The 25,151-nt window shown below is 44.4% G+C and overlaps 1 protein-coding gene across 1 annotated transcript in view; it reads right to left on the bottom strand.

The window, feature by feature from the left end:
• The window catches only part of SSTR5 (somatostatin receptor 5), a 150,783-nt gene extending 127,488 nt beyond the window's left edge, over positions 1-23,295 (bottom strand). The window contains exon 1 of the mRNA XM_078664186.1: positions 23,199-23,295. The gene's annotated coding sequence lies outside the window, so the exon portion shown is untranslated. The remainder of the gene's footprint in view (positions 1-23,198) is intronic.
• Between the last annotated feature and the right edge of the window lie 1,856 nt (positions 23,296-25,151).

Below are 25,151 nucleotides of genomic sequence, written 5' to 3'. Positions count from 1 at the left end.
GAAAAACGAGAAAGGAGGGGAAGAGAGAAAGGAGGAGGGAATGACAGAGGGGAAGAAACAATAAAGTAACAAAGAAAGAGAAGAGAAAAGAAACAACATAGAGAAAAGGAGACAAGGAGAGCAAAACATGTGAATTACAATAAGAAATTGAAAAAGACAGTCAAAAAGGTAAAAAGGGAGACAAAAGGGAAATTGGGAAAGAGGTTGAGAATGAAAGAGGAAAGAAAAAAGGAGAAAGGAAGAAAAATGGGAAAAAAACAAGAACTTAAAATGTAGAGCAAAAGGAAGCAGAAGAAAAAAAACGAACAAACAAAACACAGAAATATGACAGAAAAAAGAAGAAAAAGAAGCAAAGTATCACACGAAAGAAACAAAGTACAGAAAGAAGGAAAGAAAATGAAACAAAAGAGAAACAAAAGTATGTTTGGGAATTGAACGCGATAAACGGTCCTGCATTCCAGCTTTCCACTTCCCAGGCGCCACAGAAAACAGTGCGATGCGTTTTAAAGTGCTGCCTTTACATAATTATCATGTGCGAGCTACTCAGAAGTAGCCTGAGAGCTAATGGTGGCTCCTTGTTAAACTATAGGAGACCCATACTGTCTGCATTGATCTATGAATGCTTTGCTGTACCCCCTTGCAATAAATATAATTGAAACCTGTTTACCATATACCACCTCCCTGAAGCTGGCCACCAGCATTTGTTCACACATTGAAAAGGGGAGTTTGTTTAGGGTCATTCCTGGTAAGAAGACTTGGAGACCATGCTTTTTTGATTAACAGGACCCCATAATATGTTTATTAGCAGATATTTGAGCCAGGTGCTTGGAAAGAGTTAATCGCGGGTAGAGAAAAGGTTTCAGATGAGATGAACAAAGGATGCGCCCTCTTCCTCCTCCCTTCAAACGCCTGTAAATTGCATAACAAGTCACGTCATTTTCGTGCAGCAAAATGATAATTGCCAGGACAGTGGATCGCACCAGGTTACTTGATTCCCCAAAACTGATGTCTGACCTGAAATCGTGTCATTTATTTAATTAAAAAACTGGTGTTATAATCTCTTTTATGGAACAAGCAGCACATCTGGGTCATGCTTCCGATTCTCCTAACACAGGTGTGTCCATATCTCCTAATGTACAGGACCTTGCTCGGGGTCAATGGAGGACAATGCCGCTCTGCCCTTCACCTGTATTTGCCTTTCTATTTAGTTATTTACATTGAGAAGCCAAGCAGAGCGTGGGCCTGCGTCAGAGCACTTTCAGAGATGATAAACTAACAGAGGTAGGGCAGAAGTACATCAAGAAGAAAAGGGCTCGCGTGTTTGTGTGAGCAGAAAACAAACACTGCGCACACACGTGCATAGCCGCATACACCTGTTAACACACCCCGTCTCACACACTCAGGTTTACACGCTTGCATATCCATGCTCCCACAACCAAACATACATACCGATGTAAACGTACATGTGCATGCTGTCACACACCTACACGTGCACACAAACACATGCGTGCTTACAAAGACACACACGTGCATAGCCATATACACCTGTAAACACAACCCGTCTCACACACTCAGGTTTACACACTTGCATATGCATGCTCCCACAACCAAACATACATACCGATGTAAACATACATGTGCATGCTGTCACACACCTACACGTGCACACAAACACATGCGTGCTTACAAAGACACACACACGTGCATAGCCACATACACCTGTAAACACAACCCGTCTCACACACTCAGGTTTACACGCTTGCATATGCATGCTCCCACAACCAAACATACATACCGATGTAAACGTACATGTGCATGCTGTCACACACCTACACGTGCACACAAACACATGCGTGCTTACAAAGACACACACACGTGCATAGCCACATACACCTGTAAACACAACCCGTCTCACACACTCAGGTTTACACACTTGCATATGCATGCTCCCACAACCAAACATACATACCCATGTAAATGTACATGTGCATGCTGTCACACACCTACACGTGCACACAAACACATGCGTGCTTACAAAGACACACACACGTGCATAGCCACATACACCTGTAAACACAACCCGTCTCACACACTCAGGTTTACACACTTGCATATGCATGCTCCCACAACCAAACATACATACCGATGTAAACGTACATGTGCATGCTGTCACACACCTACACGTGCACACAAACACATACGTGCTTACAAAGACACACACACGTGCAAGCTCACAAACAGGTCCGGACTGGCCGTTGCGGGAACCGGGCAATCCCCCGGTGCGCCGCAAGAGTGGGGGCTGGTTTTGGGCCACTGGGGGCCGTTTTTTGTTACAGGGCCGTTTTTGCAGCGTTGCTGCAAAAACGGCCCTGTAACAAAATCGGCTGAAAACCGGCCCTGGCAAAGAGCGCGGTCCCACCCTCATCCCCCCCTGGGGGGTGGGTGGGCCGGCCAAGCACTTTGCCAGGGCCGGTTTTGGTTCTCAGTCCGGCCCTGCTCACAAACACGTGCGCTGAGGTGATGCGTCCCCTACTATAGAAGTGGAAAGTCTGTGCGAGAAGTAACTGAGACATCCTTTTATTTGCTATTATTCACCAAGGGCCTGATTTCGATGTCGGGAGGAATTGCTTCCGCTCAACCCCGACTCGGTCCTGGGACCGACCAACACCTGGTCGGCAGTCCTGACCGGCCCATTACAATGTGACCGAACACTATTTGGTTGCATGCTCCCTTTTCTCAATGCAAGCCCGTGTTACAGCCATAAACCGTCCGCAACACAAGCTCTCGTTGAGAAAATGGAGGTGCATTCATCCCTGCACCCCGTGGTAGGCCCCGCAAGGTGCCTGCCACGGGGTCTGCCACGGGGTGCAGGGATCAACAGGGAGGCACCATAGGTGCCCCCTCGGTCACCAACCAGAGGCTGCACACCCAAGGAGGCCCTGCTAGGGGCCCCCCAAACACGCTTTTCCAACATGATTCCCATGTTGGACAGGCCGTCATGGAAACTATGTCGGAAATCGTGCATTGTAATCTCAAGGGCAGAAAGGCCCGCCATTGAGATTACTGGCCGGCTTCTGACTGGCTGATGGGCTCTTCAGAATGACCGCCGGTTTACTTTCTGACCACCTACATCATAATGAGCCGATCAGAAAGTAAATCTAGGAGCCCATTACAATGCAGCTCAGCGTCGGTTGGATCCTTACGAGCCACATCACAATCCGCCCTTAGCGTAAAGTACAGAGGTTTCACACATTATGGTTTAGAAATCAATCATGCATGTTAACAGTTCCTGGTGCCAGCACCCGCACCCAATAAATAGGTTTGTTCACATGCTGAATACATTTCGTGGCCATATGTGGCCAGCAGTCTTCTGAACAAGTGGCCAGACGTAAAATCTATAGGCAACAAGCCAACACATGTGTGCTCTAAAAGGCATAAATAATGGCTGAGCCAATGCTTTTTGCCAATTGAATGAATGTGCAGGCATCGAGATGCATGCAGTTGCCCAAATAAAAGGGCAGCACTTTGAGACAGTTCCACACTCTATCCTTCTTTGTCTCCTTCAGATGACTGAATTGAAGGGTTCTGTGCTGGGCTGGATGGACTCCTTTTTAGGGAACAATGGTAAAGAGGTCTGGACCCCCTCTGTTTTCATCAGGTACTAAGACCATAACAGTAGGGTGTCCCACAAGGATCTGCCCTAGGCCCCAAATTGTTTAATATTTACCTTACTCATCTTGCATACTTGGTGGAATCCTTTGGAGCTAAAATAATCCCATATGCGGACAACACTCAGCTGCTCGTCTTCTTTAATAAAGGCAAAAGTATTGCCCAGGATGTAATTAGGCCATACCTGGTTGCAGTTTTCTATTGGATGCACCAGAACCAGCCGATATGTAATGCTGATAAGACAGAAGTACTTTTCTTTGGCTTGGACCTACCCCTGTTGGCCAGAGGGAGACCCTCTCTGTTTCCTCAAACAGAAGTGGTTAAAAATGTAAGTGTTAAGTTTGGCAATCAGCTCTCATTCGGTCTCAAGTCAGAACTGTGTTAGGGACCAGTTTTGGGCTCCTCTGTGTATTGAAAACGTTTTTGCATTTTCTTTCTATACCAGGCAGGAAAACAGTTATTCTGGCACTTATTACATCTAGGTTGGATTATGTGATGGTTTTGTACCTTGCCCTGCCCAGATTAGGTAATCCAAAGTCTCCAGGTGGTTCAGAATGCAGCGGCACAGCTGCTTCTCAACCTTCCTCTGAGAATCCTAGTCTCCCCTATCTCCACTCTTTGCACTGGCTCCCAGTGGGAAAAATTATTTTGTTTAAGACTTTTAGTTCTTGCTTATAGAGCCTTATGTCAGGTATGCCTCCAATATGGCCGTGGCCATGGTTCCAAGGATCTATCATTCAAGGATAGGTGGTCATTACTTTTCCTACCTGGGTCCCTCTGCCTGGAATAAACTTCTCCTTGACTTCCATCTTGCAGGAGCCGAAACGATCTTCAAGAACAAGCTGAAAGCATGGCTTTTTGCTCAGATGTAAGTGCTTACCTGTGAAGATCTAGTGCCGGGACACTCCTCGGAGCATGATAACACTTACTTTAGATGCAGTCTTTAATTTTGTACCCTTGTTAGTGCAGCTTGTGCTGTGTAACTCTAGTAATATATTTCTGGATTACTTTCTCCACCAGTAGAGAGCAAAAGGTTAACTCTAGGTATATGTTATGTATTTGGAACAATAGGTCTGCCTAACAACAGCTAAAGATGTTTGTAACCAAGACCTAAACATGGAGCAGAGCTATTGCTCTATTTTGTAATATTAAAAATCGGATCAGTCTAACAAAGATGGAAGGAAATGTTTAGATTGATTTATGGGAATTTCTTCATTCGCCAAGAGAGTCGAACACTGGAACACTCCTGTTAGTGACAGAATGGCTGGAGTGACATTGGAGTGGGTCATATTCTGGTGGAAAGAATAATGGAGCACTGACAAGGCCATTATTTGGAATGTTCTAGACCCTCACAGGGAGTTGTTAAGAAACGAAGAGTGTACCATGAAATAGCAGCCATTTTGTCAATGGAGCAAGATGGCTGGCAAGACATTATGTTCCCAGAAGGTATCAAAAGCACAAAGCACTACAGCATATTTTAAGGTATTCTCAATACGCGTCAATTCCTGTATGATTTTTCTATTTCTCCTTTCCCTTTAGGCTATCATGGATTGCAATATTTAGGCATTATTCAGTCCTGATGATGATCCCTGTAATTCTTTAAATGGGATCGAAAAGCCATCGACATTTAACAACACCATATACTGTAAAGTGTATAAATTACTATGTTACGCTAGTAATGGTGTTAATGGAATTTCTGTTACTGTAATATTGACAGAAAACAACAGCTTTTGCCTAAAAACTCTGATCTATTCTGTCCACCTTCCTCACTATGACAATCTGTATACGTCTGGGTACAGGCTTGTGCCCTTCTCTATGGAATTGCTGAAGGTATCCTTTCATAACATTTGTTGTCTAAAGTAAAAATTGGACCTCTGTCCGGCTGGACAAGTCAGTACTTAATATAGCTTCCGGTGTGTCTATATTTATTCTGTACTCTAAATTCCTTTGTGCATGGGACCACTGTTGTTTTCATTAATATGTACCCCGAGGTCCTGTGCTGACTCGATTGGGTGCCCTTGTTGTTTTGTACAATTGCATCATACTGCCTAAAATGTGGTCCTTAATCCGGGGCGTAGTTTGCGTAGTAGCACTACAAGTAGCTACGTGAAGTGCACTACGCACGCTACTCATAGCTATGCGACATGCGTAGTGTGGTAGGGAAATGCTGTTCACACTGATTGCACAGTGCCGGATGCTTGTCCGCACTGGGCAATCTTTGCAAATGGCATCTTCCACAGTGCAAGTGGTTGTTTTCTGTCTTCGAGTAGATATGTACTTGAGCGGCAGCTTTCTCAACGCAGACTGGTAGTTTCTCAGCGCGAGCTGTCGTGAGCATACGCGACCACACGCAATGAGAAACCTGACCTCCCCGCGGTGAGAATCTCGCCGTGAGGTTTATTTTCCACGTATGCGGTCGCCAACTTGACGTTGAGGACCGCGAGCAAGCACTTTTTGCACTGTGCTACCTACAATTTGCGTAGTGCGTAGTAGCGCAAACTACGGACGCTGTGCGAGCGTAGTGTAGTACTACGCCCAGGGTTAGTGGTCATGTTACTGAGGAAATGGGAGAACATAAACAGAAAAATTTGCTTTTAACTGAGTCTTCCTCCTGCATTATACTGTGGTGAATGAGGCACTGTAGAGTGGGTGTTCAGTGTGAGCCCTTGGGAAGATTGGCACCGTTTTGTTGCCTGTCGAATAGCAACACTACTGAGATTCAACAAAGTGAGTAAATAACATGTTAATGTGGCCCATTATTAACCAGGAAGGGTTTGTTCTAAGTCCATGGGGGGACGTGGAGACAGGGACTTGTTAATCATCATCATACTATGACCCACAGCAAGAAACTAGTTCAAATAGGGTTAAGGAGGAGCATGAGAAACGTGGGAAAACAGGTCAAATAGACGTTGGAAGGGTGAAAAATAGTCTGCAAGAATGGGATGAGGAGACAGGAAATGTAGGGGGGTGGTCAAGAGGCATGAGGTAGAATCATGTCACCGAGCAGGCACAAGTACACAAGAGGAACTGCACATAACAAATGTGGATGACAATGCAAAGGTACCAAAAAAGAAGCTAAAAGCCACAGGAGCATCACCGACACATGCTTTTGTCATAATAAGTAGCTCAAGTCCACGATAGGTCAAATCACTCCAACCATAAAGTTTGTTGGCCACGTTTTGGAGCATGGTGAAATCATGGGCATTGTGTTAATGTAGAAGGCCATGGAAGGAGAAAGGAAAGAACACAAGGAGGCAAGCGATTCCTTGTGTTGAACTAGCAGATGTACTGGTATACGTGAGGTCTTGCTCTTCAATTCACCTTATAGGGGAAATACTGCTAAAGTGTGAGGGTCAGAGTGGGTCAGGAACTACATGTCCAGATGCCTTCACCTTGAAAGTAGAACATGCAGTTGACTTCCAATTTGTGCACCAAAATCCTTTCAAAGGACTACTGGGGCGGCAGGCAGAATCTCACAGATGTGCAAATGCATGCCGCATCATTAACACTTGAATGACATTTTTGGCTATAAGATGACATATATCATCATTCATCTGAGTAGCAATGCCAGGCAAGTAACAACCTGGCGTGGCGCTTTTATGATATAGCTGGGTTTCCAGATGAGAGTGATTGACCACAAACATGTGGTCCCCTGGACCTAAATGCAAAGGAGCATTTGTTCTTGCACATTGGCATTCTTTAATCTAGTGTGTGATACTTAGACCACCTCAACAAAGGGAAGACAGATGCAGAGCTGAAGATAGTGTAGCAGGTGCAGTGGCACCGGTATCAGGATTGTGATGAGTTAACTGTGCCTCAATTATGGTTGTTGTTTAATATCCAACATGCGACATAGGGATGCTTTTCTGTTGCCTGCATTGTGTCCCATGGCACTGGATGTAAATTCTATCTATCCTAGTTCCAAACCAAGACATCTTTATGTAGCAACAGATTTTTAAAAGACGATAACCCAGTATTTGTGCAACGCTGATGATAGCTGTAGTAAAAACGGAAAAACATATCTTAAAACAACTCTGCTGAAATAACGCGATCCGAATTCGTCATATTTAAGAATCCACATTGATAATCAATAATATGCACATCATTAAAGCAACACTTTAAAGCTGCACATACTTGTGGTAATGAAAAAGCACCCTTTTAAAGAAACTTAGCAGCATATTTATCAGATGCTTGCATGACGTTTGCAAAAAACAACAAGTGATGGACTGAATGTGGATCAATGTCACACACTCCCCCAGTCAAAAGATCTGGGCCCAAATCCATCGTTTTTTTGCACTCCACACCACCCTGGGTCAGATAATGGCTTTATGCAAATCAGCTCTGACCCTGTTGCCCCATGGGAACAGTCCAGTCCGAACTACAACAGCCATTGACGTTTGCACCATGCAATGTTCTACATGTTGACACAAACCTCTAAGTTAGATTTATGAAGCCACGCAAAGCCACTTTGCTTGGCTCTGAGCTGCTTCATAAGCCTGGAGTAACGCAACGCAGCGTCAGCGCAGGGCAGCCCATTGTGCGACAGAGCAGGGGAGAGGTTAGGAATGCGACATATTATATCCACTTAACCGCGGCCGCAATTCCGCTGCGGTGGTTTATTTGAGTGGGCGGGGCCACGTCGCCCAACGGATGTGCGCAGCACTACAGAGGTAGTGCTTGCGACGGCCGTAGGGGGTAAATATTTTGCATCCCTGTATTCTGAAAGTGCTGCAGCGTGGCACAGCCAAAGGGCTTGAGGTGCTGGCATTTTGTGGTAAATCAGTCCATTATATTTAGCATCTGTTATACTGACTCAAAGGTTGGTGTAAAAATATCAAAAGCTGCCTCGAGAACTAGCTTCTATTCATATTGAGCCAAATCTCATGTTTTCTGCTTCTTGTGAAGCATCGGCTGTTTGGGAGGTGGTCTTAACGTCACAGCTGGCAGCTTCACAGCTGTACGAAAGCGAATCACATGGTGGCACCGAATTCCAGCGGTCCGACTTCCATTCCAGTCAGAATAGCCAGTGCTTCAAAATGGGAGTCAACATCTCCTTTTTATTTTTAAAGATTGTTGTACTTTTGTTAGACGTAAAGACGCAGTATTGTTCAGTAACTTACGTGAAGTCATTGGTCTATTTTAAAACATTGTTAGAAGCCTAGGTAACAGAGAGCTGTTAGAGTAGCACTGTGCACTTAAATTTATTCACCTGTTTTTATTTATTCGTCCTTCTCGTTTTAATCCATTTTATCCTTTGTTTCATTGCAACTGGTACAGTCCAGCTGTGTTATAAGCAGTGTAAATTCTCCAGCAAGGTTCTAAAGCACCGTGAAGGCTCACTTAGGTGGCATATAGCGCTTTAATAAACATGACATCCCGGCATTTACTACAATCTCCCTAAAATGTAAAGAAACACTATGGTTCTTCCCTCAACACAATTCTCATGTACTGTACGGGGAACCACAGATAGAACGCTGCAAGAAATGGGACTTCAACTTATCATTTTATATTCTTTTTTAAATATCCTTTCATTTATTTTCTTATTTAAATCAGAAGCATAGCTTTTCAATATCAATAGACAAGTTATCACACTTTCAGGTCATCTCCTATAATTTCCAAGACCCAGGGTCTTTTACAGCAGTTTAGTTCTATCCTCCGCATCACCTTCCCTTTTCCATGGTTCTCATCTACAGAGCTTCCTTTCCCACTGTGGTTACACCTCTTCTGCCAGTCCCACGTGTTCTCACCACAGACTCCATATTTTATGGAACTTCCTCAGGTAACTCTTGCTTAATTCATTGTCATTTCAGCCTCAGTAGGGATGTACATTGATTTTTTTGTCCATTGATCTATTGTGGAAATTTTTGGGGTCATCAAAAGATCTTTTTTTACCACCATATACCTCGACAGCTAAACAGTGTTTTGTATCTACTGCGTCTGTTCCCTCCCCCTCTTCTCCCCCCACCCCGAATCACCAGCCTAGCCAGTTGGGAGTGAGTGTTGTTTCTTCTCCTGCGACTTCTGGCATTTCCCTCTCTATTTACATTCAAAACATTTGCATCATTCTGCATTTCCATAGTCCTTGCTTAAATGTGTCCTCTTCTACTTTACATTTGAGACAAATGTGTGTTGAAGAAAGGCCCATCTAATTGGTACGAGTTCTGTGAAAATATGTTGTGTGTAATATTTTAAGTTGAATACACCTGAATTTGACCTAAATGCTACCTTTCTCGTGTCTGAGTGCATCACCACAGTCGTCACCCTCTTCATCTCTGCCATCTCTCCTTTAAGTGTTGTCAGTTATCAGGGATATTATTAATAAACCTTCTATAAATCTATGTGGTAGCCCCCTAGCTCAACTTTTCACCTAAAAGTTTTCTCTCTAAGGGACTTTTATACTGAATTTTCCACCCTGCTCTCAACAAACTTCATGATTTGAATGGTACAGCAGGTGTAGTAGCACCAGGTTCAAAAGCTCTATGCACCCCACTAAATACCTACAATTGCTATATTTTACTACTAAACAGGCAGTCACAAGTGTAGTTACCTTGCTGTAAACAGGGTTATGATTTGAATGGTGCAGCAGGTGCAATGGCACAGGGCCCAAAATTTGTCATGACCCCTTCGAAACACCTAATATTGCTATAGTTTACTACTATAAAGGCAGACACAAATGCAGTTATCTTGCAGTTAAACATGTCTTGATTTGAATGGTGCAAAAGGTGCAGTAGCACCAGGGCCAAACGTTGTCATAACTCCACTAAACACCAAATATTGCTATATATTATTACTAAACAGGCAGTCACAAGTGCAGTTATCTTGCAGGCAACAGGGCCATTATTTGAATGGTGCAGCAGGTGCAGTGTCACCGGGCCCAAAAGTTATCAGAACTCCTCTAAACACCTAATATTGCTATATTTTACAACTAAACAGGCAGTCACAAGTGCAGTTATCTAGCAAGCACTAGGGTAATGAGTTCAATGGTGCAGCAGGTGCAGTGACACCGTGGCCCAAAACTCTAGGAATCCATCTAAACACCAAATATTGCAATATTTTACTACACAACAGGCAGTCACAAGTGTAGTTTCCTTACAGGCAATAGTGTCATGAGTTTAATGTTGTCAGAACTCCTCAAAACACTCTGGGCCTGATTCACAAAAGTAACTTAGACCAAAAGTCTAAGTTTAGACCTGAAGTCTAAGTTAGACCTAAAGTCTAACTTTACTACTACTAAAGTCAGACTTTTGGTCCAAGTTTAGACCAAAAGTCTAACTTTACTAATACTACGTGTGCAGTCCTGCCAATATGTACAAACTAGGGTTTGTGACCGGCGAGGACAGCGGACGGCGAGGAGGAGGGCAGCCCCGAGACGCCCAAGCAGGTAAGTGTTTATTTCCTACTCTTTTTTCTTTATTGAGCGTGGGTGCAGGGGCAAACTCCGCTCCGCCGCGGAGTCGGAGTTTTTGCCTGAACTCCACATTCCGAATGGAGCGCGGAGTTGCCAAAACTCTGCAAACTCCGCTGGCGGAGCGGAGTTTCCCAGTGCTGACCCTTTGATAAACCAAATAGGCCCTGCAACTATTATTTTGCTACTTTGAGTCTGTGACAAAGCAATAAGTTCTGCCTCATTTTAATTGACTCTGTGGGTGGTGTGGGGTTGGGCAACTGCTGGGGGACAGGTGCCAGCAGGGTGTTGAGCACTCAAAGGTGAAATTTTATCCACAAAGCCCTTTAAAGCCATTGATACATTTCTCTTCAACAAATGCTATATCTCTTAAGCTTTTGATGTTCCTCACAGGCAGTTTCTCTTCTCTTCAACATCTTGACAGCCTCTGTATGACTATCCTTTATTAATTTTTACTTCTTCCATTTCTCAGAGGGTTAAAGTTAATGTGCAGTTTTAATTCCTAATTATTTATTGGATTTTCCAATGAATATTGTGTTATACTTATTTACTTTAGTTCATCTATGTAGTATGTAGTTTTATAGCTGTCTCTTCTCTCTTTTTCGCTTTCCTAGATTCAGAATGCAATAGTGTGCTGTATATCTTTGATGAAACTCCACTCACTGAATAATCTAAAGCTTTATTTGATTATCCCCAGCCAAGAAACCAGTCTATCATTATCACGCTACAGAAATATTTTCCTCATTACTGGAGCCGTCTCTCTGTGCACTAAAAATCTCAAGTTAGGTCCTTGGATGGGAAATTAAGGCACAGATCATAGAATTAGCAGCTGACTTTCTCCAAAACAAGAACATTTCTAATTGTTTCCTCCTAAACTTACTCATAATAATCAATAATTCATGAAGCGCTTTTATAAGCGTAACTGAATTTTACATTTGAACCATGCTCTTTTAAGGCTATGGGCTACTCTTTTAAATTGCTAACTTCATACTTTTACACTAGAAAGAAATCAACAGCATTGCTCAGCCAGGGAATAAAATGTTGGTACAATTTTTCACATTGAGTACCCCTGGCTACTATTCAGTCACTGACTCTCTTGAGGTTGTTGGCATGTGTAGGTGCTAAATTCGACCCCATAGCGGTCATTTGGGTTTGAGAGGAAAAAAGGCCATTGAAAATTCATTGTGGTAGAGAAAGAATTCCAACATCTCTAGCATCATTTTGTTATCTTGCAAATAAGACATTGACCTGTCACCCTAATCTTGCCGCACTTGAGTCACACATATGTCTGATTTTGGTGTGCAACAATTTAAAATCAAATTTGACCAATATGTAAGGATATTCCAAAGAAAATCGCTCTAATCTTCTCAATTAAACTCATGTTCTATGTATTCAAATATAACATATCTTAATATGATGATAGAAATAACTTCACATACTTTACTTTGGTCTTAGGTAAATATCAGGCTTCCAGGAGGTTTAGTATATGAGTTGTAAATTTGGGATATGAAATATAGCGAGGGTTTAACAGGAATGTCTTCATAAAACATTTCACTTTGTTATGACTTAAACATCCCAATATGCACGATTCATTCACAAATACAGGAATGTTGTGGGTTTGATATCTTGCGCCTGTACATGCTATGAGTAATGTGTATGGAAGCCATTGTATGCTCTATGTTGGACAATATTACAATGTGTAAAGGTGCTATACGTACATGCTGCAAGGACTAAGCTTAGAGTTAAATTTTGAAAAAGGGATGTGGAAGTGGATGGAAAGAATTTACTGTGTATGAGGTGCTTTACATTATGTTATACAGAAAGACTAATACTGGAAACATTTGAGGCATTTGAATATATTTCTTAAGGTGAAAATATCAAGCAAAATGAGTCATTTCTGCTGGAGAAAATCTTAGCAAATCCTACTTTTAATGGGAGAGTTTTTCCACAAAACTATTTGACAGGAAAGTTGGCCCTCGGAAAGGTTTGGAGGTTGATTCTGCCACCAAAAACGTTTCTACATAAAAACTGCACAAACATTTCTAGTTACACAAGTTTGCCCGCAAGCAAATTTGAGTGAAGTACACAGATTTCGAATTTTATGAGTGATTTAATTTGTGGCATTATAATTTTGCACACCACTATCAAAAACAAGCTTTGGGAAACCCAACAGGTCTCACCTATTCAAGAGCTTGGCTTTGCCATTATGTTTTCAACTATGTTGTACACTAGTGTGGCTGCTGTTCAGCATGGTTAAAAGTTAGTGAGGTTAAGGAGTGTGGAGTTTCATAAAGTAGAGAAGAGTGGAGTGTTATGGAGTGGCGTAGAGTGTCATGGAGTGGTGTAGAGTCGCATAGAGTGATGTAGAGTGGAGCTGAATGGCATGGAGAGAAGTGGAGAGGCATGGAGTGGCATACAGTGGAGTGGTGTAGAGTGTTGTGGAGTGTCATAGCGTGGAAGGACGTTGAAAAGAGTAGAGTTGAGTGGCGTAGAGTGGAGAGAGAGCAGAGTAGAGTGTTGTTGAGTGGAGTGGCATAGAGTCATGGAGTGGTGTAGAGCACAGTGGATTGGCATAGAGGGTATTGCGTAGAGGGGAGAAGAGTGAAATAGAGCAGAGTAGATTGTTGTAGAGTGGAGTGGCATATAATGGAGTATTGTAGGAGAGTGGAATGGCATAGAATGTAGTAGAGTGTTGTAGAGTGGAGTGGAATAGAGTATCAGAGTGAGGTAGCTTAGAATGGAGCGGTGTAGAGTAGAGCAGTAGAGTGGAGTTGTGTGTCATTGAATAGAGTGGAGTATTGTGGCATGGAGTGGTGTAGAGGGAGTTGCGCAGAGCATCATAGAGTGAAGTAGGGTCATAGAGGAGCATAGAGTGGAGTAGAGTGTTGTAGAGTGAAGTGGCAAAGAGCTGAACAGAGCGTCATAGAGTGAAGTGGAGTGTTGTAGAGTGGAGTGTCATGCAGTGAAGTAGAGCGGACTACAGTGAAGAGGCATAAAGTAGAGTGGTGCAGAGTAGGTTGGCGTAGAGTGCATTGGATTGAGTGAAGTGGTATAGAGTCCATTGGTGTAGAGTGCAGTGACGTAAAGTAGAGTGTTGCAAAATGAATTGCGGAGGCATAGTGTCAAATGGCATAAAGTGGAGAGGTGCAAAGTGGCTTAGAGTGCAGTGGTGTAGAGTGCAGTGACATACAGTAGTTTGTTTCAAAGTAGAGTGAAGTGGCGTAGAGTGATGTGGTGCATGGTAGAGTGTAGTGGAGTGGAGCAGGGTAGACTGTAGAGGAGTACAGTAGAGTAGCATAGAGTGCAGTGGCATAGAGTACAGTGGCATGGACAACTGTGGTGCATAATAAATTAGAGTGGAATAGAGTCTCAGTCTAGGTCCACTTTCTCCCTGCAGCTCCGCTGTGCCATTTCTTGCTTCCAGACCCTGACCTCCTCCTTAGGATGGCGGTTGCATCCTAATTGGCCTAGCGGAACTGCCGCACCTCTGGCAGTTGGTCCCGTTTACCGTTGCAGGCGGACCAAGTATGCCCGCCATCGTAATGGGGCCCTAAGTTCCCTGGAAGATACAGTCTGACATTTGACCTCTGTCTTTGAATGCACAGCAAATGTGACAAGATAAGACCAAGATACATTTTGCTTGCATAAATTCAGTACTGGCGGTCTGAAAGGTTTTGACCTAAAAGCTGTGTGCTTAGGGTACTTAATTTAGACCGTTCTATCAGAAGACAAACTAGATTGGCTTTTACTAGTGCATGTGTGTGACTAAGGTGTTTGAGGATGAACACCTGAATTGCAATTCCACTATCACCCAAAATGGCTATTGTCTTCACCATTCCAGTTTACTTCTCAACTTAGGTCCTCATTAAAATCGGCCCATGAAAATTCAATTTTCCCTATGTTCATTTCAACAGGTCAAACATGCTGAAAGTTACAGAGGGCAGAATACCTGGAAAGTAGCAGAGCATACTGATTTTGGTGCAGTGAGCTTCACAATTCCATGTTATGCCCCATTTAACAGAGATGAACTTGGACTAAGTGACAGTTATCTCTGTTACATTTCAATCAATGGGGTATAAGATTTCAGCAGATGTGATAATCATCACATCCAGGGCCAGGCCACTCATAGGAGGGATTTCATTGGCTCTACTTTAAATGCTTTGATGTCAAACTTGAGTATACATGGTAGGAGTTTCATCAGTAGGCCACATCCTTAAGCTGGCTGATTGACAGGTTTGTTCAGTGCCCAGATTTGTTAATCATTTTCTTATATTTGCCCCTATCTTAAAGTGCTTTGACTCAACTAGTGCTGTTTAGAGTTTTAAACTAAACAAATATAATTAATAAAGATTTTAGCATTTGCCCTAGTATATCAGCAAGTAGACTAGGGAGGCCAAACTTGAGTTTTGGGTGCTAAGGTGGAAAGTAAAGCAGAACTAAGCACTCCATCACAACAGACATTACGTCCGCCAAAATATAAATGCCATTTTATCCCATGGGATTTATACTTCGCAGGCTGGGATATCCATCACCGTTGTGACGGAGTAACCCGTCCGCCAAGATGTAAATCAGCCTCTGTCATAAAATAGCTAAATTGTTAAATTGCAATAGGCAGTTGTGGGAATAAAATGACAGATTTTTCTGACCGTCCTTTTTTCACCAGATACATTTCAGCAGGTCCAGTTTGAAAAAGCCCAATAAATATGGGGATGTGCAGATTTTTATAAGATAAGCACCAAAGTCTACATATGATGTCGCATTTTCAAGCCAAAACATGTATTGTTGGTATTTATTGCATCCAATAAACAACAAACCCTTGACAAGAAAGTGATAATCCTGGCCCTAATGTGCTTGAAAGAGGTCCCTCCTTGGTCCGTGAAATAAATGCCGACATAAAAACATCACATTGGGAAAGTGAAACAAAATAGAGGCTCCGTTTGGTCTGTTGCATAAATCACCACTGACAAAGGAGTTTGAAGTGGATGTTGTGAAACTAAACGGGCCAGATGGCCGCTGCCTCTGCTGAGATAGGGACAGGCAATGCCCTGCTCTCTCTGCGCGCGACGGGGGCGCAGACGGATGACTCATCCACGGCTGGTGTCTCGTGCTTCTGAAGCACGCGGCGGCCGCGTGGGCAACAGGAAATCTGCCAACCATTTTCATAGTCGGGCTTCAATGGAAACAAAAGCCTTTAGAAAGGCATCTCGCCTGGCCATTGCTAAAGGGTCTTCCATCCTTTTTAGCTGCCAGTGAGGTCTTCTAATGTGCTAAAAAGGAAAGCAACCAGGATCGGGCTGGCCTCGAGGGCAATCTGGCAGTCTGGAAGGGCTGGGCTGACAGGTCAGGGTGTGGGCCGTTCTTTGGCTTTTTATGGGCTTGTTTTATGGTCTGCGAGGCCGGCTTTTACTGTTGATTTCCCTGATATGCACACAAACATTGCCTACAGTGAGACCAAATGCATGCCAGTCCCATACTTGCAAAAGAACTATACAACTTGTCTTTACAAGTTCAAAATGTTTTAGTGATTTAATTAAATAATCACTCTTAAGTTTTTATGTCCATACAATGTGGTGGTGTCAACTCGAAAAACATGTGACCTAGGTCTGCACAGTATGAACCATGGTTTGCAAAGCTTTATAACTGTGCAAGACTTAATATCAGAAATGTCACAACCTATGCGTGACCAATGTCTATGCAGTGTGCACATCTATGTTACAAATACACCAATGTTTACAAGTGTGCATTATATGCAAAGTATACGTAAAGTACACACTTATTAGTTCCTTGTTGATGAATAGAATTGGGAACAGTAAAGTTGCGAAACCTGATCCCCTGAAGTTCTGCTTATATTTTATACAATTATTGGTACCATTGCAAAAAATGTGGTTCCTGTAGTTTAAAAGTATAACTGAGGAGCAGCATCCTAGGCCATTGATGACAAAGGTAAAAGATTCCTGCCTCTACAATGGCCAACCAAGTTGACAGAGGGATTGACTTCATTCAGCAGCCATTGACCCCATTTCCTGATTTGAACCCCCACACAATGCTGCACAATCTAGCAGCTGAAACCAACTTCGCTGCACCAATGGATCTGCCAACTCACATACAACCACAAGAGGCTTATATCAAAGGGTTGGAGGCAAGGTGAGATGGAAACCCCTGCATTGCTTAGATGAACTCCTACAGGGGTTATTCAATCTTCCTAGCAGGGGTGGGCGGAACTCTCAGAACTTGATTCTGTGGAATTCCGCAGAGTTCCATAAAAGCTCTGTGAGATTCGCACAGTTCTGCCAACTGGCATAAATAGGCACATTGCGCTGTTTGCACTGTGATTTAGTTCTGGGAACACGTTCCACACTGAAAAATCATCGCAAACGGCTCCATGAGGCGCACCGGAGTGCGCAACTAATCGAGTTGAGATTTTCTACTTGAGCAGAAGCTTTCTGACCGTGAACGGTCCCAACCTCCCTCATTAGAACATTTTTGCCGGATGTCCTCCTAGCAATAGGAAATCACACTAAGGGACGATAAATCTTGCTTGCGAACTTACCGTTCTGGCGCTGCGCATCAGAAACAATTCTGCCATGTGGTGATTGGCAGAATTTCCCCGGAACTCCGTTTTACAAGAGTAACACAGTCACCAAAATTTCACCAATTCCACTGGCAGAACAGGATATTTTGCATACACTTACTTTATCAGTGAATGCCTCAAAAGCATTGGTTTGTGTGTTTTGTTGAAAGAGTGAGGGTAGGTGTGTGTCCGTACAAAACCTGGAAAAAACCCTGTATTTTTTACTACACCAAGCAAAGTCCAGTAAAATTGGAAAAATTCTGCCTACTACTGATGGGCAGAAATGTTCTAATTTTGCCTACCTTTGCAAGCATAGTGAACAATATAGAATAAGTGGAGTGGTCAGGGGCACTCTTTTGAAAATATTGGTAGACCCCTAAAGTCATTACTTTGAAGGTATTCTCAAGGCCTTTGACACTTAGAAGTGTGTGTTGTAGTTGATGGTCACACTACACATTATAGGGCTAGAAAGCAGGCATAAAGTCCATGTTGTGGTGAAATCCCTCGTTTCACCACACAGACTGAAACATGCATCATGTACACATTTTTCTGAAACAAAAGTCTATGAGACGGTTGTAAATTATGCAGAAATAGGAGTAAACTGCATGTTTCATCATTTAGAAGTATTGGCCTTTTTTAACCTTCTTTATGAAAATAAAACTCTACATTAAAGTTGCAGGAGGTATATGAAATTGTGAGACTTCGCTGCACTTAATTCTTGTAGTATGCTGTGGAAAACTTGCAAAGTGCATTGCAAGGTTTTCTTTTCTTCTCCAGAGCAGTCTTTGCAACAAAAAACTCGCTGACTTTTCAGTCGAAAAAAGCCAAGTCACGGTCAATTTGCAGAATTACTTCAGAAAAAATTCTTTTGATGAAATGACAAACTGCAAACTGGATTTTTACTGGGTTTTTTCAGCAAAGCGTTTTGCAAAAAAAAAATCTGCAAATTGAGTGTTTGTGGGGAAAACAGCCTGATAAAAAGAAATCTAGTGTCATCACAATGTAATTTTTTTTTTCAATTTTCTGCACCTGAATTTGATTTAGAATTTGAATTTTTGAGTTATTTGTAAAGCGCACGCACACTTGGCAGTTTCTTGGCGCTGTAGGATTTCAAACTGAGGAGAGGAAGGAAGTTATGTACTGAACGCTTGCTGAAACAGAAAAGTCTTAAGGTTTTTACGGAATTCTGTGTAGGAGGGCAAAGATCTAAGAGAAGGGGGGAGAAAGTTCCAGAAAGCGGGGGCAAGCACCGAGAATTTCTGGCCACCAGAGCGCTTCTTCTTGAACCGAGGAATGACTAACAGTGATTTAGAGGAAGAGCGCAAGTCTCTGGCGGGAATGTAGTTGGTTATAGCTGCATTGATGAAAGCGGGGGCGGTGCCAGCCCGAGCTTGGAAGGTGAGGCAGCCGAGTTTAAAGAGGGCTCTTTGTTTTATTGGGAGCCAGTGAAGGGCAGTAAGAAGAGGAGAGGAGTGATGAAATTTAGGTAGGCCATATACCAGACGAGCTGCCTGGTTCTGCACTAGTTGGAGGCGTTGAAGTGCATAGGCCGGGGCGCCATTGTAGATGATGTTGCCATAATCGATTTTGGATAAAATCATGGCCATGACGATCAGTTTCAGTGCGGAGGGAGAGAAGAACCGAGATACTTTCCTGATAATGCGTAAAGTAAAAAAGGAGGAGGAAACCACAGAACTAATATGGGTGTGGAGTGTCAAATGGTGATTAAGCATGATCCCGAGGGTTTTGACAGAATGGGAGGGAGTGGGAGGAGGGCCAAAGGAGACAGGCCAGAAAGATGGTGACCAAGGGTTGCCGCTGCCCCCAGTCAAGATCAATTCTGTCTTATCCGGGTTGAGTTTAAGGTGGTTAGCATTCATCCAACCACGGATAAATAGAAGGACCGACTGGAAGTTAGAGGCAGCAGGAGAAGAAGAGGAGAAATTAAAAATGAGCTGGAGGTCATCAGCATAGTTAAAGACTGTGACCTCCATTTGTTGGAGTGCAAAAATAAGGGGGAAAATATAAAGGTTAAACAAAAGAGGGGAAAGGGAAGAGCCCTGGGGGACCCCGCTGTTCACCTTGCTTGGTGAGGCTGAAAATTCAGCCAAAATGGACCGCCTGTGTGCGTCCTGTCAGAAAAGAGCCTATCCATGCGAGGGCCTGGCCTCCTATGCCCGCCGCCTTGACACGGGACAGAAGAATGGAATGGTCCACCGTGTCAAAGGCGGCGGAAAGGTCCAAAAGGACCAGGGCTTGGGGAATGTTGGTGTCTAGGCCCTCCCTAAGTTGGTCCATAACTGAGATGACAACCTTCTCGGTGGAATGCCGGGGGCGAAAGCCCGCCTGGCAGGGTGCAAGATAGCTGCTACTCTCAATAAAGGAGCTGAGCACCTGGGTGACATGGGACTCTGCTATTTTTCCCACATAAGGAAGGAGGGATATGGGACGGTAATTTGCAGGGGAGGAAGGATCAGCTCCGGATTTTTTCAATATTGGGAGAATTATGGCGGTCTTAAGGGAGGCCGGGACATGGCCCGACGCAAAGCAATTGTTCAACAGGGCCAAGACAGGTGAAGGGCATGCCAGGAAAAGCTGGCTGAGGATGCGTGCCGGGGCAATATCGGCAGGGGAGCCCGACTTAACTTGATTAAGTAGGGGAAGCAGCGATTCTCTAACAAGTGAAGGAATAGAAGTGAGGAAGCAGTGGTTTTCGGGTGGTTGGGGAGGAATAAAAGTGGGGGGTGGGAAAGGAATGTTGGCTTTAATGAGGATTATCTTATCAATGAAAAACTCATTGAGTGAATCGCATAGCGAAGCTAGCTCATGTACGGTAGAGAATATCTCGCGGGATTGGCTTTCTGCCGCTAGAATGCGTCCGGAGAAATACTCTGTCTTAGCCGTGAGTATGGAGATTTTATAATCATTGAGTGCAGTGACAAAGTGTTGCCGGCAGATGGGTGAATAGGCTCGGCGCCAGGCTCGTTCAGCCTGTCTTACCTCCAATTTTTTGGCTATAAGGTCGGGACTGAACCATTTGTTAGCCTTATGGGAGCGATTGATAGCCATTCGCTTCAAGGGGGCCACAGGGTCACAGGATGTGGTGAGCCATCGATCCAGTGTGGCTATCTGGGAATAAGTATCTGATCCCATGATGTCAGGGCAGGAGGCTGCTAATGAATTGCAAAGGGAGGTAATATCCACTTTGTTCCAGTTCCTGGCCCAGATATTTTTTGGGGTGGAAGGGGGTGTTTTTAGGTTCAAGTCCATGGAGACGGCAAGTAGGGAGTGAACCGACCAAGGACACGGCGAGACAGTGGGGGGAGAGGTAGGTATGTTGAGCGTCCAAATCTGGTCCAAGATATGGCCGCCAATGTGAGTAGGACTTTGAACATGTTGAGTAAAATTAAAACTAAGTAGTGATTGAGTGAAATCCTTGGACATAGAGTCTTCAGCAGGATCGGTGGGCCAATAATTAAAATCGCCCAGGACTAAGACAGAGGCGTTATTAATTACCAAGGTGGCCAGAAGGTTCTGAAAGGCGAGGAGAAAGTCAGGGGACGACTGAGGGGGTCGGTACGTTAGTATGCATGTGAGAGGGGCCTTAAGATGGGTGGAGCGCGCTACAAGGCAGTCAGCGGCTGGTAACATGGGCGAGGTCAGGATCTGGAAATTGAACTCCTTGCGGGCAATCAGAGCTACGCCGCCTCCTGTTCTGCTACCCGGTCGATCAGCGCGGAGCATAGAGTATTCAGGGGGGAGGGCGGCAAGGACGTTGGGCAGGGAGTCTGGCCTATACCAGGTTTCTGTTAAAAACAGGAGATCTGGTGTTCTGGAATCCAAAAGATCGTAAATTTCAATCTGGTGCTTAACGGCCGATCGCGTGTTGAGGAGGAGGGCAGTAGTGGTGGTGATAGGGGAAGGGAGGGGTTGTGAAACAGGGCCCGGTGCTGCAATTCCCAGTTTCTGGGTATATAACCTAGTAGCTTGGTTCAATTGCCAGTTAGCGTTTAATGAGCGCAGCTGGTCAGAGGTATACGAAAGGGATAGCGCAGAGTGTTGTGTCCCGTGGCCCGGTCTGGCGCGGACGGGCGCAGACGGGCTTGCCTTAGGCGCGCCCGCTGCGCGTACGGGAATTGCACATTTTATAGGGGACAGGAAATGGTGGTAGGGGGCGTGGCCTCTAGAGCGAGGGGCGTGGCCTGAGTGGGCGTCGCCGATGGCGGCAATTTCCAGGTCCCGCGGCAGCGATGAACTCCGCTGCGCGGGGTTTTGGGGCGTGAAGGCGCCCTGGTCAAGTGGAGAGTGAGCGTTTAAAAGCACAAAGTAAGTGACACTCAAATTATTAAAAACACAACAAACAGACAGGCCTACTCCCGGCTTTTCGCCTCAGGAGGAAATCGCTATCGACTGACGCTTGTAATCAGCGCCAGATATAGAGGTGGTAGGGGGCGTGGCCTCTTGAGCGAGGGGCGTGGCCTGAGTGGGTGTCGCCGATGGCGGCAATTTCCAGGTCCCGCGGTAGCGATGAACTCCGCTGCGCGGTGGATTTGGGGCGTGAAGGCGCCCTGGTCAAGTGGAGAGTGAGCGTTTAAAAGCACAAAGTAAGTGACACTCAAATTATTAAAAACACAACAAACAGACAGGCCTACTCCCGGCTTTTCGCCTCAGGAGGAAATCGCTATCGACTGACGCTTGTAATCAGCGCCAGATATAGAGGTGGTAGGGGGCGTGGCCTCTCGAGCGAGGGGAGTGGCCTGAGTGGGCGTCGCCGATGGCGGCAATTTCCAGGTCCGGCGGCAGCGATGAACTCCGCTTCGCGGTGGATTTGGGGCGTGAATGCGCCCTGGTCAAGTGGAGAGTGAGCGTTTAAAAGCACAAAGTAAGTGACACTCAAATTATTAAAAACACAACAAACCGACAGGCCTACTCCCGGCTTTTCGCCTCAGGAGGAAATCGCTATCGACTGACGCTTGTAATCAGCGCCAGATATAGAGGTGGTAGGGGGTGTGGCCTCTCAAGTGAGGGGCGTGGCCTGAGTGGGCGTCGCCGATGGCGGCAATTTCCAGGTCCCGCGGCAGCGATGAACTTCGCTGCGCGGTGGATTTGGGGCGTGAATGCGCCCTGGTCAAGTGGAGAGTGAGCGTTTAAAAGCACAAAGTAAGTTACACTCAAATTATTAAAAACACAACAAACAGACAGGCCTACTCCCGGCTTTTCGCCTCAGGAGGAAATCGCTATCGACTGACGCTTGTAATCAGTGCCAGATATAGAGGTGGTAGGGGGCGTGGCCTCTCGAGCGAGGGGCGTGGCCTGAGTGGGCGTCGCCGATGGCAGCAATTTCCAGGTCCCGCGGCAGCGATGAACTCCGCTGCGCAGTGGATTTGGGGCGTGAATGCGCCCTGGTCAAGTGGAGAGTGCGCGTTTAAAAGCACAAAGTAAGTGACACTCAAATTATTAAAAACACAACAAACCGACAGGCCTACTCCCGGCTTTTCGCCTCAGGAGGAAATCGTATTTCCAAACACCTCTACATCTCCCCCCGTTACTCACAGCATGGCGTACTCCAGCTTTCTTGATGAGGATAGTACATGGAGTGTTGTTTGTTCTTGTTCAAATGGGTATTTTGGTAATTCTCTGTGTTAGGGCTAAGGAGAATGGAAAAGAGAAAACAGACATTAAAGGAAAGAAATGCATATTGAAGAATCCGATGAAAGAATGAGTGAAATTCATGCGAAAGGGAAAGGCAGAAATACATACGAAAGGGAAGGGCGAAAATACATATGAAAGGGAAGGACAAAAATACATATGAAAGGGAAGGACATGACTACATATGAAACGGAAGGAAAAAAATACATACGAAAGGGAAGGGCGAAAATACATAAGAAAGGGAAGGACAAAAATACATATGAAAGGGAAGGAAAAAAATACATACGAATGGGAAAGAAAATAATACATATGAAATGGAAAGCCGTGAATACATATGAAAGGGAAGGTCGAAATACATATGGAATGGTAGCGCTACAATACATATTCATGGGCTGATGGGTGCATTAATGGAAAAGCAGGACAAACACATAAAAGCATGGAAGGAAGAAACAGAAATCATTCTTAAAAAACTTGATAAAATACAAATAAAATACAGGAAAGGAAATAAACATGCAATGAAGGAGCGAACATGCATATATGAAAGGAGAAGGCAATGTACATGAAAGGAAAAGCAAAAGGAAATAAATATTTTGCTGCTGTGTAGTGAATGTAGACGAGTTGTGCAAGAGTGTTTTGAGGCCTGCCTTGAAGTATTTTGATATCTGTGCCTGTGCACAGATGCATGCGGTGATCCAGCTACATCAGAAAACGTATCCTCCCCTATCAACAAAAATGCTCTTTAAGATCAAACTCCCAGAATCTGCTGTCTTTACCTCAATTTGCGATGTACCGTATTGGAGGTAGAACTTTTACGGTGGTAATGACCAGACATTGGAACTCCCTTCCAGATAGACTTTGCCTAATCCAATCTGAATTGGAGTTCAGGAAAGTACTAAAGACCTGGCTATTCAGCCAATGTTAGTCCCCTCTCGTCTGTCTTGCTTGATCGCGTCAGTGGCGGTACATCTTTGTTTGAGGTAGCTGGTGCTCTTTATAAAATGCATTATTATTATTAATATTATTATTATTATGATTATTAACATGCAGTTGCACAATAAATAATAAGTTGTTTGAGAGCCTTTTAATGGCTACCCTAAACTGTGGGTGATCATGAACCAATGTGCGCCTGTTCAGCGCTAGCCATCAATTATGGTCGGGGTGTTCCATTCAGAGGGGCTTCAAGTACATCTTGTACAAGGAGAGCTGACCTTAGCATGTACAGCTGCCAATGAAACTTACAAACATTGCAGTAGGAACTACACAATAAGCGAAGGTAAGAGCAATCCACAAATTTTGCATACGCTGTAGTGTGGTATCTTCCATACTAAGCCGTTGATTGTGTGTTGAATAGAGACGGGTGCAATGTCCTTTTTGCATGATGGACGTATGGCAGAGGATTGAATTGAAGGTTCAGGAAAGGAGGCACTGTGACCTTGAGGCAAGTTCGATTACAAGAAAGTGGGCACTCCCTCACAGCTGATGAGGTGTGAAATAAACCCAAATAGGGTTTTGTTATCACACTACTGTCAGGAGAGCTTTGTGTCTCCTTTTTCCACACTCTCTTCTGCAATTAAGAAGGAATAGGCAGGGATATTTAGAAGCCCTGATGAAAGCCATCTGACCCATTCCAACACAAGGAGATGATGGACAGAGTGCTGAAACTTTTGAGACACTCACCCCCAGTCACAGATCTGGAATGGGTCCATCATTGTTCTTTAGCTCACTTCGCCACCCCAGTTCAGAGCCAGCCATATGCAAATCAGTATTGACTCTGTTCCTCATGGGAATAATCCAGCCCAAACTGCCAAGCCGGGTCTTCGCTGGATCGGAAACTAGTATCCTGGGACTGGTTTCGGA

This window comes from Lissotriton helveticus, chromosome 10 (assembly GCF_964261635.1).
Source record: "Lissotriton helveticus chromosome 10, aLisHel1.1, whole genome shotgun sequence".
NCBI lineage: Eukaryota > Metazoa > Chordata > Amphibia > Caudata > Salamandridae > Lissotriton > Lissotriton helveticus.
The sequence above is the reverse complement of the archived record's forward strand: the minus strand, read 5'-3'. Positions and strand labels throughout refer to the sequence as shown.